Source organism: Ochotona princeps, chromosome 20, assembly GCF_030435755.1.
Source record: "Ochotona princeps isolate mOchPri1 chromosome 20, mOchPri1.hap1, whole genome shotgun sequence".
Lineage (NCBI taxonomy): Eukaryota > Metazoa > Chordata > Mammalia > Lagomorpha > Ochotonidae > Ochotona > Ochotona princeps.
The window spans coordinates 18,842,632-18,856,366 of NC_080851.1; the positions used below are offsets into that span (position 1 = coordinate 18,842,632).

General features: G+C 46.3%; 1 protein-coding gene across 1 annotated transcript in view; it reads right to left on the reverse strand.

Annotated features, from left to right (window-relative positions):
• Positions 1 to 1,530, reverse strand: part of RALA (RAS like proto-oncogene A) — a 47,814-nt gene extending 46,284 nt beyond the window's left edge. Inside the window, exon 1 of the mRNA XM_004582358.3 lies at positions 1,023 to 1,530. The gene's annotated coding sequence lies outside the window, so the exon portion shown is untranslated. The remainder of the gene's footprint in view (positions 1 to 1,022) is intronic.
• Positions 1,531 to 13,735: the final 12,205 nt, after the last annotated feature.

Consider the following 13,735-nt stretch of genomic DNA (forward strand, 5'->3'; position numbering starts at 1 on the left):
TTTAATAACATGAATGTAAACTTAGCAAATACATACATTTACATTCACTAATACACATAAGCTAGAAGGAATACCTTCCTTGGTGTCTACCAAAAAAAATCTGCAATCCAATTTTTTGGAACATAATTAAAGCCGTAATTTCTTCCAGGAAAAGAATGCACTTAGGGATACATTTTCTATAAATCCCACGTCATCTCCTTCCCCACTTTGACCGGTTTGCAAATGAGGTGCATTTCAGCTTGACACCTAGGGCGTGGCATCAGAGTTCTCACACTACCTCCGCCACACCTGGGCGAGCGCTCACAGTTCCGGCCATTCAGGTTTCCAAGCAGAGGCTAGTCCATTCCCTCCTTCTCCCTGAACCCCCGAAACGCATTGCCGCCACCGCCGCCCACTTCCACCCAGACACTAAGGCAGACAAATCACACCTTGCACTCCTTGGACAGCTTTCAGGGAGGAATCAAACACCCTTCCACCTCCAGCATCCACGTTCTCTCTCCCCGGATCCCCAGAACCTGGGCTAAACGCGGGCCAACAGTTCAGGTCGGTGCGGAGCGTCTAAGGACTCCGGTCTGAACAAGCCATTCCTCTAACTGGCACAAACCCCAGGCGGAGATGCTTCAAAGACAACTGCTCCAGTGGAGGCGAGGAGTGGAAAGAAAGGGAAGGAGGCGAGAGGGGCGGAGTGCAGCGCGGGGGGACTGCGGCGGCACAAGGTTCTCCCCCACCCTCCCCACGGGTCCCCGGCACCGCCCGGGCGCGGCGTGCCAGAGATGCGAGGTGACCTTCGCGCGAGGCCAAACTCGGGGGACCTCAAGCCGCCCGCTCCCCGGGGCTGCACTTGCCCGCACAGCGGCGGGCGCCGCACCCCAGATTCCAGCCTCGCCTCCGTACCTCCCCGGTACCCGAAAGGTGCAATCTCGGCAGCCGCACGCCGGGCCCCGCCGCCACCCCGGACACACCCCCGCCGCTCCGGCCCCTGCGAGCCCCTCCGAGGGCCGCCCGGGCCAGGCATCGCTCACCTGCACCGCGAGCCGGTCCCCGCCGCCCCGCGGGCTTCGGAAGCCGCGGCTGCTCTGGCTCGGGCCGGATGAGCGGCAGGAGGAGGAGTCCGGCGGACGGGCGGGCGGTGGCGGAGCCTGGGCGGTAGCAGGAGGAGCAGGAGGAGCAGGAGCTGGAGGAGTAGGAGGAGGACGACTCCGGCGCTCCGCTCTGGGCAGGTCCACCCTCCTCCTGGCCGCTCTGCAGCAGCCGCCGCAGATCACTTCCGGGGCGCTGGCGAGCGGGGTGGGGCCGACTGGGCAGGGACTTCCTGTCCGCGGGCGGAGAGGAGGGCGAGCGGAGCCCCGGAGTTGAAGAACAATGGCTGGGAAGAGCGCGGGGCTGGCCGGCCTCCGCCCCTAGGACCGTCAGCCCTGCCGGTCGGGAGGCCCTCCTCCGGGTTCCTAGCTCCTGGCGAGGTGAAGTCACCTCCTCGCGGCCCAGGAGTGGCCGGGCCTCGAGGACGTTCCCGGATCTCGGCGTCGCGTCGCGACGTCCTTGTCTCTTTTTCTGGGGACGAGGAGGGGGTTCCTGGGGGAAGCAGGGGAGCGCGGAGGCCGCCATCTTGGTTCTCACGGGGGGCAGCCCCCTTCTTCCCGGGCGTGTGAGGGGACGGGACTGCCGCGCGCTTCGCTAGCGTTTTCCAGAGTTGCGGGCCGAATCCCAGGCGGTGGGCAGGTGCCCGCCCTGCCTAGCGGGGGTCTCCGTGGACCGCCCCGGGCCTCGTAGCCTTACTGTGGACCCCTGCAAAACTCGCCTCTGCAGATGGTCTGAGGGCTCTCAGGCCCCGCTGCGCGCCTGTAAGTCCCTGTAGCGTTGAGGTCTCTCTGCAGCCCCATGGCTCTGTGATTTGTAGTGAAATGAGTCGGTGTTTTTTTGTTTTACATCTGGTTGCAGCTCCAGAGCCTCACTGCTTGACATGTGTTCTCTTATCGCTCCACCCTAACTAACCCAACTCAACAACTATCCAATTTAGTTGCCAACTAGGAGCTTGCCTAACACGGTCCAGAAAGGCCATTCCAGGGCGCAGTTAGGGAAGCAAAGTATTTGCGTTTAGAAGGATGTTATATCAAGGTCTAGAAGGAGGGAAGGTTGTTTTCCTTACCTCTGGGTTAGCGTTTAAAAATAACATGGGTGTTTCCCAGGACCTAATCGTGCGGGACGGCAGGTCAGGATGCAGCCGAATGCACGTGGAGCACGGGGACCAGTCTAGGTCGCAGAGACCATAGGACTTACGGGTCTTTAGGTTCCAACCCGAGTGCCTGAGAAACATGAATGAAGCAGGCAGGCACCCAATGGAGCCTGTGTTCCACGCTCTGGAGGAGCCATGACAGAATGTTGACATGGAGCAGAGATTTGTTGAGGGGAGGGGCGGGACAGGAAGAGAGCAGGTGGGCCAGGGGCCACTGCGAAAGCGGAAGTGCAAGGCCTTTCCATGGGTTCCTGTGTGTAGTAGTCCAGCAGAATCCTGAATATGTATTTCCGGAGGAAGCTGCCGGGTCAAAAGGAAACTGGCACTGAAGGTGCCCTGTTGTGCTTTGGGAGAGGAGTAGGATAAATGAAAAGAAGGGTGAGTTAGGGAAACGCGGGACTTACTAGTACAGGGGTGTGATTTGGTCCCTGGAAGTTTGAAATAGGAGCGGTGCTGTCTCCCACAGTGGCATTTGCTGTGGGTATGGGGGGGAGCTGGGCTGAAGTCAGGCCCCAGGCTTGCAGCACTGTGTCCAAGCCAACTGCAATCTCGCCACACTGAGCGTAGTTTGAAAACCACTGCTTCCTCTGTATTTCCACATTAAGGGGAAAAAAAGTTCCGCTGTGAGGATATATGCCCACCCACCCTCAGATCAGAATTCTGATGTCTCATTTTCTGCTAAGGATATATTTGTGTAGCCTGTTATCTTCAATCCTTGCTCTGGCCAGTTTCAGCTATCGTCGTTGGTAAGGTTTAAAATGTGAGAAATCCAATCACTTTAACTCTTGGATTAGTTAGGTAATTTTTAATCTCAATTTTCCAAAATAGGAATGCATTCAGGTGTGTCAACAGCCATACAGTTGATAGATGGAATAAACTGGAAATAAGAACAGCATGATTTTCTTCTTTATTTTTGTGTGTGCAAATAGGAGTAGGATTTGACAGTGAAGAAATAAGTGCGAGTAAGTGACACTCCAGACAGAGAAATACCTGTCATGGACAAGCCAGAGGGTTGCTTGTAAAGAGAAGCCCAGAGCAGTACGCCTATCATGGTCTGAGCTACAAGAGCTTAATGACCATGGGGTGAGGCTGAACCAGAAACTGAATGGGACAGTGGTAACCAGGGTAGAGCAAACATTTATAAAACTGTTCATGTGTGTTTATATTTAATAAAATCTTAAACCTTGACAATAGCTGAAACTGGGCGTGGACCAAGGGTGGAGGAGAGCAGGTTGCACAAATACCTGCTGAGTAGAAAACTAGATGGAAGATGGCTGAACAGTGAGCAGTAGGAAGAGGCTGAAGAGCAACCTCACCTTCTTCCCTCAGCCCGTCTCCTATGTTTGGTTGTTCACAACTAGGCTAACCCAGCAGAGAAATAGTTCATATTGTCAGAATAGTTCATTTTGAGCATGGGCTTCAGAAAGCCACAAATAACAAAAGCTTTGTAAATAATAGTTGTGTCAGCAAATCAAAGATAATTACTAGTTTTTACTTTACATTCCTGTAGAGCAGCATTTTGGAGTACACACATAAAAAAATGAAAAACCTTGTAGCTTTTAGGTTATTTAATATATTATGCTGTCCTAGGATAGAAATATTTTTAGGTGTAGAAGCAGCCAAATCATGGATAATGAAATGAACTGGAGAGAACAATTAGCCTGAGTTGCATTTGTGTTAGTTGTTCACTGCTTGACCCTGGTGAAGTCACTTGACCTCTCTATGCCCTAGTTTCTCTGATTGTAAAATAGAGATAATAATAACTTTCTTCCAATTGCCTCTCAGAGATACTAGAAGAAATAACGATGCTATAAAAACCTCTTTGAGGTTGTTGAATGAAAGGGCGTAATTGTGAGTACATATTATTAATTTTAATATCCAGTGGAACTCAGCAACATTCCTAAATTTGCTGACTGGAAAATTCAACATGAAGGATGAAGGATGTTTTAAAATACTCTTTTATTTGACAAGCAGAGACAAAAGAAAGAGATCTGCTGTTCTCTGATTCACCACCAAATGACTGCAACAACTAGGGCTGGGCCAGGTTCAGGCAAGGAGCTCGGGACTTCATCCAGTTGTTCCAGGTGGATGGCAGAGGCCCGAGTACATGAGCCATCTTCCACTGCTTTCCCTGGCGGATTAACCGGTAGCTTTATCAGGAGCAGGTGAAGGCTTAGCCAGCTGCAACACAATGCCAGCTGCTTCGGAATTTACTTACTGATATTTCTGATCAAACCTTAAGTATTATATAAATATGAGGGTATTTAAAATAGAATAAATGGAAAATGTTCATTTTGGAACATAAGAATTTTTAAGAAACCATTGTAATACCAAGTGAATCTTCAAAGAGTTCATGAAAATGCATCTTATGAAAAAATCACATGTGGATTTCAAAATTTTCTCACTGGACCTGGCGCAGTAGCCTAAGTGGCTAGAATCCTCACCTTGCAGGTGCTGGGATCCCGTATGGATGCGATTTGTGTCTCAGATGCTCCACTTCCCATCCAGCTCCCTGCTTATGGCCTGGGAAAGCAGTCGAGGACGGTCCAAAGATTTGGGACCCTGCACCTGCGTGGGAGACCCGGAGGAGGCTCCTGGTTCCTTGCTTTGGACTGGCTCAGTTGTGGCCACTGGGGGAGTGAATCACCAGACGAATGACCTTTATGTCTCCTTCTCTCCATACATCTGCCTGTTCAATTAAAAAAAATAAAATCTTTAAAAAGAAAAGAACTTTAAAAAAATACAAAGTGGTAAAGCTTTATCAGAATCATATTTTAAAGTCAGTGATTAGTCTACTGCAGTCATTTAACTGATATTTTTATATTTAAAGCATTACTCATGTCCCTAGATAATAATAGTAATTTATCTGCAGTTACATGCTTGTCTGAAATGTTAGGGTGGGGTTTTCCTGGGATTCTTCTGTCATTTGCATTCCTGTGGAATGTATAATCCAGCTGGGTTTTGTCCAGTGTCCATCCCTGAAGTGTATGAAAAATTTTCTACTAGATTGCTAACTTTAGTATTTTTCTCTTTTGAAAGATATATGCTATATAAGTACGCAAATGTATTCATGATTACCTAATATTCATGTCATATTCACAGGTTTGTTGTATACTAATTTATAGAATATGATATAAATATTCATCAACTATATATCTAGAAATGGCAAAAAAGCCTGCTAGGCATATTTAGAGTCAGATAAAAAGAAGTTTATTAACAGCAGTTTGTCATTGGTGGAAAAACAGAACAAAGCACATGTTCTGTTGTTAGGAGTGTTCATTTTTTTTCTCATTTTCTTTCCACAACTTTGTGAGATAGGCATTGTCTGAAGAAACAGGCTCTGAGGGCTTAAAGACTTGCAACAGGCACATATTTAGCCTAGTAGTTAAGATGCCTGCATGCCGTAAGGCAGTGCCAGAGTTCTGTACCCAACTCCCTACAGACCCTGAGCAGCAATGATGATGGCTTGAGTAAGGTGTCCCTGCTGCCCGGACGGGATACCTGAGTTTAGCTGGGCTTCTAGCTTTGTTACTGCCCAGACCTAGATATTGCAGTTTTGGGGGAGACTAAACCACCAATCAGGAGCTCACTCTCTGTTACCTGTCTCCGCTTCTCGCATGTATTTTTTTTTTAATACTTGCTATAAGGACCAACACCATGGCATAGTATGATAAGTTTCCATCTGTGGCATCCATATGGATACTGGTTCATGTCTTGTGTGCTCCACTTCCGGTCCAGTTCTCTGCTTATGACCTGGCAAAGCAACAGAGGATAGCTCAAGTCCTTGTGCCCCTGTACCACTGGGATCCCATATGGGTGCCGGTCCATATGCTGGCTGCTTCACTTCCCTTCCAACTCCCTGCTTGTGGACTGGGAAAGCAGTAGAGGACGGCCCAAAGGCTTGGGACCATGTACCCACGTGGAAGACCTGGAAGAAGCCCCTGGCTTTGAATGGGCTCAGCTCTGGCCATTGCCACTTGGGGAATGAACCAGTGGATGGAAGATCTTTGTCTCTCTGAAAATATGGCTTGCCAATAAAAATAAATCTTAAAAAGGATAAAGATGTTGTCATTCCTTAGTTTTTTAGATTGTTAGTAAAGATTTATTTATTTGTCTGAAAGGCAAAGTGACAGAGACACACAAAAGTTTTCCATTTATTGGTTCAATTTCCATATGGCCACAGTTGTTAGATGTGGGCCAGGCCATAGCTTGGAGATCAGAACTTCACCCAGGTCTCCCCTGTGGGTGGCAGGGGCCCGAATACTTGAACCGTCATTTCAGCTTTTTCAGTCACATGAACAGAAAAGTGTATCCATAACAGAGCAGCCGAAAGTCAAGCAGCGTTCCCATATCACAGTATTCCAGCAGTGAGAGTGGTGGCTTAACCTGGTGTACCAGGCCAGTCTGCTGGCACTGTTTTTTAAGGAATCATACATGCACTTACCATCATTCATTGATAAAGCAGTGTCCTGCTTATTGAAAACTAACTAAACTGCACTCCCAAAAGAAGGAAAACATGAACATTTGTATGTAACCCAATGCTACTATCAAAACTCTTCTATTTGTATATGTCATAAATCTAGTTTGATCTAGCTTAAGGAATGATAAGGAAAATATCCCTTAATTTGTATAGGTGTTGAAAATAGATTGTGAAATTGACAAAAAAAATAAGCCACTGAAAATATAGGAGTAGATCTGAAACAGCTGGATAGTTGGAACCAATACTCTTCCATCCTCCTCCATCTCATACTTCATGGTTCCCACCATGCCAGAGGAAGCTAAATGGTTTTGTTTTTTTGTTTTCCAGCTTCTTTAGTAAATCCTGGATCAGAGTTCTGGATAGTTGGGTGGGACTCAGGTGTTTACTTGTGGACCAGCCATTTGTTTTTGTTTGTTGGTTGGTTGGTTTTTGTTTTTTTAAATGTATTTTTATTTTGAATTTTGAATTATGTGGTACAATTTCGTATAGGCTGGGACTTCCCCCCAAACTCCCACCCCCAAAAGATTTTCCCCATTTTACACAATGGTGTAGTCCTTCATAAGGAATCATAATTCTGTCAGTCTCTTATTTAAGTGTACCCCGACATTGTTGGGACAAACAATGTGAGACAGTCCAGCACCCCATTGTCTACAATGTCCAACAGTTTCATTGGAAATCCATCTTTCATCTGGAAGCAGGGATGCATGTTCCTTTCTACCGCTGTGTCTGTATATGATAGACCCCAGTACTCCATCACTGTACATTTCCATAATTGAGAAGCCCTGAAACAAGGCCAACAACTGGTATGCGTTAAAACAGCTATAACAACAACAACAACAAATTACAGCACCATGAAAAAAACGTGCCACTGAGTAACCAACACATGAGTGACAAAAAAGAAACACAAAAGTCTCTTGAGAAAAATGATGCCACACCATGGACCAGCCAAGCAGGTAGAGAGAGCACGCACGGTCTATGGGGACTGTGATGGTTAATTTTATGTGTCAGCTTGGCAGGGTTTTAGCAACCAGTCATTTAATCAAACACTAATCTGGTTGTTGCTGTAAAGGAATCTTGTTGATGTGTTTCAATCAGTCCACTTTAAGTAAAGAAGATTACTCTTAGTAGTGTAAATGAGTTTTATCCCCTGAGGTGCCTTAGAGAAAAAAAAAAAACTGCCTTGAGTTGTAGCATTAGCTCCTGCTGAGCTTCTTGCCTGCCCTAAGGATTTTGCCAGTCCCCACAATTATGTGAATTGATTGATTAAAAGAATGTGGAGTGGTTGGTGTTGCAGTGCAGTGAGTTAAGTCAACACTTACGGTGTCAGCATCCCATCTCAAGGTGCTGATTGAAGTACTGGCTGCTTGGCTTCTGATCCATCTCTGCTAATGCATCTGGGAAGGCGGCAGAGAGCAGCTCCAGTGTGTGAGTCCCTGCCAGCTGTGTGAGACCTGCAGGGAATTCCTGGCTTCTGAGTTCGGGCTGGTCTAGTATGGACTGCCGTGACCATTTGGGGAACAAAGAACAGATGGTAGACCACTTTCTTTATCCAATGCTCTGCCACTCAAAAAAAATGGTGTGTAAACATGTATATAATTGGATCTGCCTTTCTGAAGAACCCTGATAGATACAGGGATCATCCCAGTATTTGATAGAATCACACTGGGAACCAGATATCAATGAGGAACAGAAGAGATATACAGAGGAATGGGAGAAGGGAATAATTAATGCCAAGTACAGGTGATAAATAGTATTAGAATGTAGCTAATCACCCACTCACATAGGGCTACCATTTAAGTTACATAATCTTATCCTAATGCATAAATACATAACCACAAAGTGCCCATATATGAAAATCATCATTCCTTTGTAATTCAGATTAAGTAATTTTGAATTACTCTGTCAGCAAATGGTAAGTTATCTATGAAGATTCATGTGTTAGCATTTTATGTTCTTGTTTAACATTCTTAGAACTGGTGGTTTTATTTTCTAAGGAAAAGTGTTAGTTTTTTAAATTACTGCTGTAACAAGACAGATTTAGTAACTTCAAACAGAAACGAATGCGGGTTTTTTTATGCTCTGGAGGTCTGGAGTGTGAAATGGGCCAGCAGGACTGTGTTCTTGCTGGAAGCTCCTGGGGAGAATCTGTCTCTTCCATTTTGCAGAGCCTGCTTGCCTCCCTTGCCAACCCTTTTCTGTCTTCCAAACCTTCCAAGTCTCATCACTCTGCCCTCAGCTTCTGTCATTCACATCCCCCTGACTCTGATCCTCTGTCCTTTCTTCAAAAAGGATGCTTCAGGAGAGCTTTCCCAGCTCAAGATGCTTAGTCATACATGCCAACACTTGTTACATCCTGTGACATAACATACCCACAGGTTCATGGGATTACAACAGGGACATCTAACGGTGAGGGCCTTGTCCAGCCTAATTATGATCAATGATTATCAACCTGTTATTCATAAAGAAGAAAATCAGATAATGCTGAAGGTCTGTCTCTAATGAACACTTTTTAATCTTTTTAAATCTGTTTCTTCTAGTGTTTATTGTCATCTTCATTAATAATCATATACTGTCATTTCTTGTTTTATCAATTTGTTATTTATTGACTTTCTGTTTTACAGAAAATTTGAGAGACAAGGTTTTGGCTCTGTTATAATCTTCACTTTCTCTCACCCCACTTGCCCCAATCTTCCAATTTAGGAGCATCATTATTATTTTTTAAAAGATTTAGTTATTTTTATTGCAAAGTGAGATGTACAGAGAGAAGGAGACAGAGAGGAAGATCTTCTATCTGTTGATTCACTCAAGTAGCCGCAATGGCCGGAGCTGAGCCGATCCAAAGCCAGGAGCGAGTGGCCAGGAATTTCCTCCAGGTTTCCCACGTGGGTACAGGGTCCCAAGGCTTTGGGGCATCCTCTACTGCTTTCCCAGGCCAAAAGCAGAGAGCTGGATGGCAAGTGGGGCCACTGGGATTAGAACCGGCATCCATATGGGATACTAGTATGTTCAAGGCGAGGACTTTAGCTGCTAGGCCACTGCGTTGGACCCAGCTTCATTATTTTTTGATAAACCAGTAATCAATGTTTATGTCAATGACGATGTAAGTATTATTTACTGCAGAGGCAAGCCAAGAAGTATGATTACATTTTCTTTCGTAAAGACTTCTGTTTTTCTTTGTGTGTTTGCCTTATTTCTTCTCTTACATAACTTTTGTTCCAGATATTCTTAATGCTTTCCATGTATTCCATTCTGTTTTCCATCAGGCCTTCTTTATTCTGAACCCTTCCTGCTAGGGTCCTCATTCCTGATCTCTGACCTGGCTATCCTCTGGGTCTGTAGTGGTTCTCATCCTGTTATCTCTTCACTACATTCTTGGATACTTTACCTTTTTAGAGGGGAAAGGGAACAGACCAAGACACATTTGTCATGCCTGCATTCCATTTAGGAGTGCCTTGTTCAAATCCTAGCTGTCTAATTTCCAGTGTAGCTTCCCAAGGTAGCAGGTGATGACCCAAGTACCTAGGTTCTTTTTTTTTTTTCACCAAAACAATCTTTTAATTCCATTTTGTGAACATTTAGCAGCACCCTGTATTTGTAAAGCATTTAAAACTTATTTACTTCATTGAACTTTCTTGACAGGATTTTGATTAGATGGGAAGTACCTAGGTTCTTGCCACTCAAGTAGGAAACCTAAATTGAATTCTGAGCTACTAGGTTCAACCTGGCCCAGACCTGGCTGTTGGAGGAATTTAGGAAGTTAACTAGGAGCTGAAAATTTGATCTGTCTTCATCTTTGTCTCTCTTTGCTTTTCAGGTATACATATAAATAAGGAAGTAAATTAAAAGGGAGAGAAAGTATGAACACTTCTCTAAATGTTAGATTTCTGATATTTTGGATCAAAAAATCCTCTACATGTTCTGAAGTAATGGGAAGATTTTTTTAAATCTGACTTAACTGTTGGAGTCTTAAGTCAGACTTAACTTTGCAATGAAATGAATCCTGATTCAGTTTTTTCCTAGCAACAAAGTAATAGCACTTGTTTTAAATTAGTTTTATAATAATTTCAGTTATGAAGCCCAAAGTTTTCATAAGCTAATAAAATAATTATTATATGTTTGTCCTCCAAATCTAAATGCTTCCTGAAAACTTGATAGCCGTCTTATCAGTGGCAACTGAGAATTGGGACACAGTTAACAAAATACTTCAATGTGGAATACAATTCCATTAATTTCAATTAAACCATAATTATACCTAAGACATATGTTAAATAGTATTATCCATTTTCCTGACTTTCCACTGGAAAAAAATCACAATTCTTCAAGCCATTTGTTCTGTGAATGTTTGCTGAATGCTTGTGATGATCAAGACAAGTCCCCTGAGATTTCCTACCCTTGCACCCCATTCCTCTTTCTGTTTTATAGTACTGTTTGTCTTCACTGTAAAACTGATTATTATTATTGTTTTTGTCATTGCCACTCCATCTGTTTTTCTCTTCTTGTCCCTCAATTCTTAGCTGTCTTGTCAGTGGTCACTGGTTCAGCTCAGATACTTTCTGTGTCTTCCCAAGGACTTTGGCACATGTGTCACTTTGATTTTTCATTTCTCTAGGGTGCTGTGCCGACTATTTTTAAAGACAATCAAGTAATTGTTGGCAACTGAGAAGTCTTCAAAGTATAGGCAAGTAACATATTATTATGTCTTTTAAAAATTATTTTAGATGATGTTTACATAGTCGATCAGGGTTGGAAGGATCTAGGGTTAGGGAGAAGTGGGTGTGATTATTGTTTCTGAGCTTTCCATTTCTTCATCCCATTTCTGGGGGGAGGGGAGAGTTAAAGGGAGAAGCCATCCAGCCTTTCAACCATTCCAGTACTCAAGGATGGGGAAAGGCCACCCAATATCAACCCAGGTCAGAATGCAGATCATGCTCCAAGGGTTCTGCCCAGGTGGATGTGATAGCTCTCAAAAGCTGTTTATCTGGCCGATCTATGGATTAGGAATCCCTTCCAATGTCCATTGGCTGACACAGTTGATCTTAGAGTCTCCATTCATCCAGATGTTTGCTGTCATCGTTTGGCTGGCATAGTTGTCCATATGTTCTATTCTCCATTCTCTGTTATGGTACCAGATGTCCTTTGCAGGCCCCAATAGGCTACCATATTCTCTATGTGCACCACGGTCTGCTGTCCAGCAGTCTATGCTTTGAACTGAGGAGGACTGGTTCTCATAGGTGGGCCTATGGGCCTGGACCAGGTGACCCAGGCCCAGCCAGACCCTCATCCCTGGGGCTCAGAAATTAGCACCTGCCCTGCAGTTGGGCCCAAGCATCCCGGCCAGGTGACCCAAGCCCCACTGGACCTCCCACCTCTGGGGCTCTTGGAGGCAAGCTGAGAGTCCTGGGCCAAATGACCCAGACTCCACCAAACCCCACATCCCCGAGGCTCACAGACTCAACACCCATCAGAGAGGTTGGCTCCAGGACTTGGACCAGGTGACCCAAGCCCTACCAGTACCCCCCCCAACCCCTGGGGCTCTCAGATCCAGCACCTACCTTGAAGGTGGTCTGTGAGTCCTGGGCTGGATGACCTAGGTTCCACCGAACCCCTGCCCCCAGGGCTCACAGACCAAACACCCACAACCACACAGATGGGTCCTAGGACCTGGATCAGGTGACCCAAGCCCCACCAGATGCCCCACCCATGGGGATCACGGATCTAGCACCCACCTCAGAGGCGGGCTGAGGGCCCTTTCATCCCTGGGGCTCGCGAACTCCAGACTGGCATGGTTCATTTTACCTCAGCATCCACCAGCAGGTGCTTCAGCCCACTTTGATCCAACCTGCCCCTAGTTCCAGCTTATGCTAGTTGGTGCTGGAGTCTAGCCTTGCCCATTCAGCCTCCATCCCAGCTCCAGTGTGAACTAGCTGGTATTGCAGCCCGACCCAGCTTTTCCTGCACCCCATCCTGGTTCCTGAATCTGCCAGTGGTTGTTACGAACTGGCCTGGCCTGGCCTACCCCAAGACCTGACCCACATGTGTGCTGGTGGGTACTGTAACCTGGCCTGGTTTGGGCTGTTCCTTGCTTTTGTTCTTGCGCTTATCTGCAGCGACTGCAACCTGAGAAAGGAGTTCACCAAGCTCCTCTATCCAGCCTCCTACTAATGGCAGATCTTGTGCACACCAGTGGGTCCTTTGCCCAGGTTGACTTTGCCCACCTCTTGTCCTGGCAGGAATGGTGTCCCTGCCCAATTGGCCCATACCCTTTCTGGTTCTTACTGTTGGGTGTTACAGTCAAGCCACACTTTGTCTATGCTTAGACACAGTTTTCACGTGGTTCAGACTGTTCAACACCCACCGTTACTCTCATAAGTACAAGTAGGAGCTGGATCCTAGCCTAGTCTGGTGATCCCCAGACCTAGTTCAGCCCCATGCTGAGGGAGGCTGTAGCCATGTCCAGCCCAGTGCTCCCATTCTAGGTCTTGCACTCACCAGTGGAAATTCCAATCCAGCCGGGGCATCTCCTTAGTTTCCCAACCAGGCCTATTCTCAGTTACAGATCTTGTGCATGCCAATGGAGACTGCTGTTCCACATGGGTGAGTCCACATGCTTCCTGCAGATACTAATTCACTCACGTGTTTGTCAGCTCCATGGCCCAGCCTCACAGTACCCATTCCCTTTTCAGGTACTTGCTGGTGGGTTCCATGTTCTAGCCTTCAAATAAAGTGGCGTTGTCCTCAGAAGTCATACCTCACCTGGACATGAACCCTCAGGTCCCTGCTTGCCCCACCTATGCCATCCCCCAGACTCTCTGTATCCCCACACCCCAAGTCTCAAATTGCACTGCTGAGGACTTTTGCCCGGCACTATGGCACCGGGACCACTCGGCCTGAGTTCCCCTGGCTGCAGCCACGCAGCTGGAGGAGTAAAGCACCCGAGCCATCAACCCAGGCTTACTTGCGATCCACCCACAGCATGGAAACCTGTATCATTGTTTCTAAGCCAAATTTTTTCAAAGTGTGTA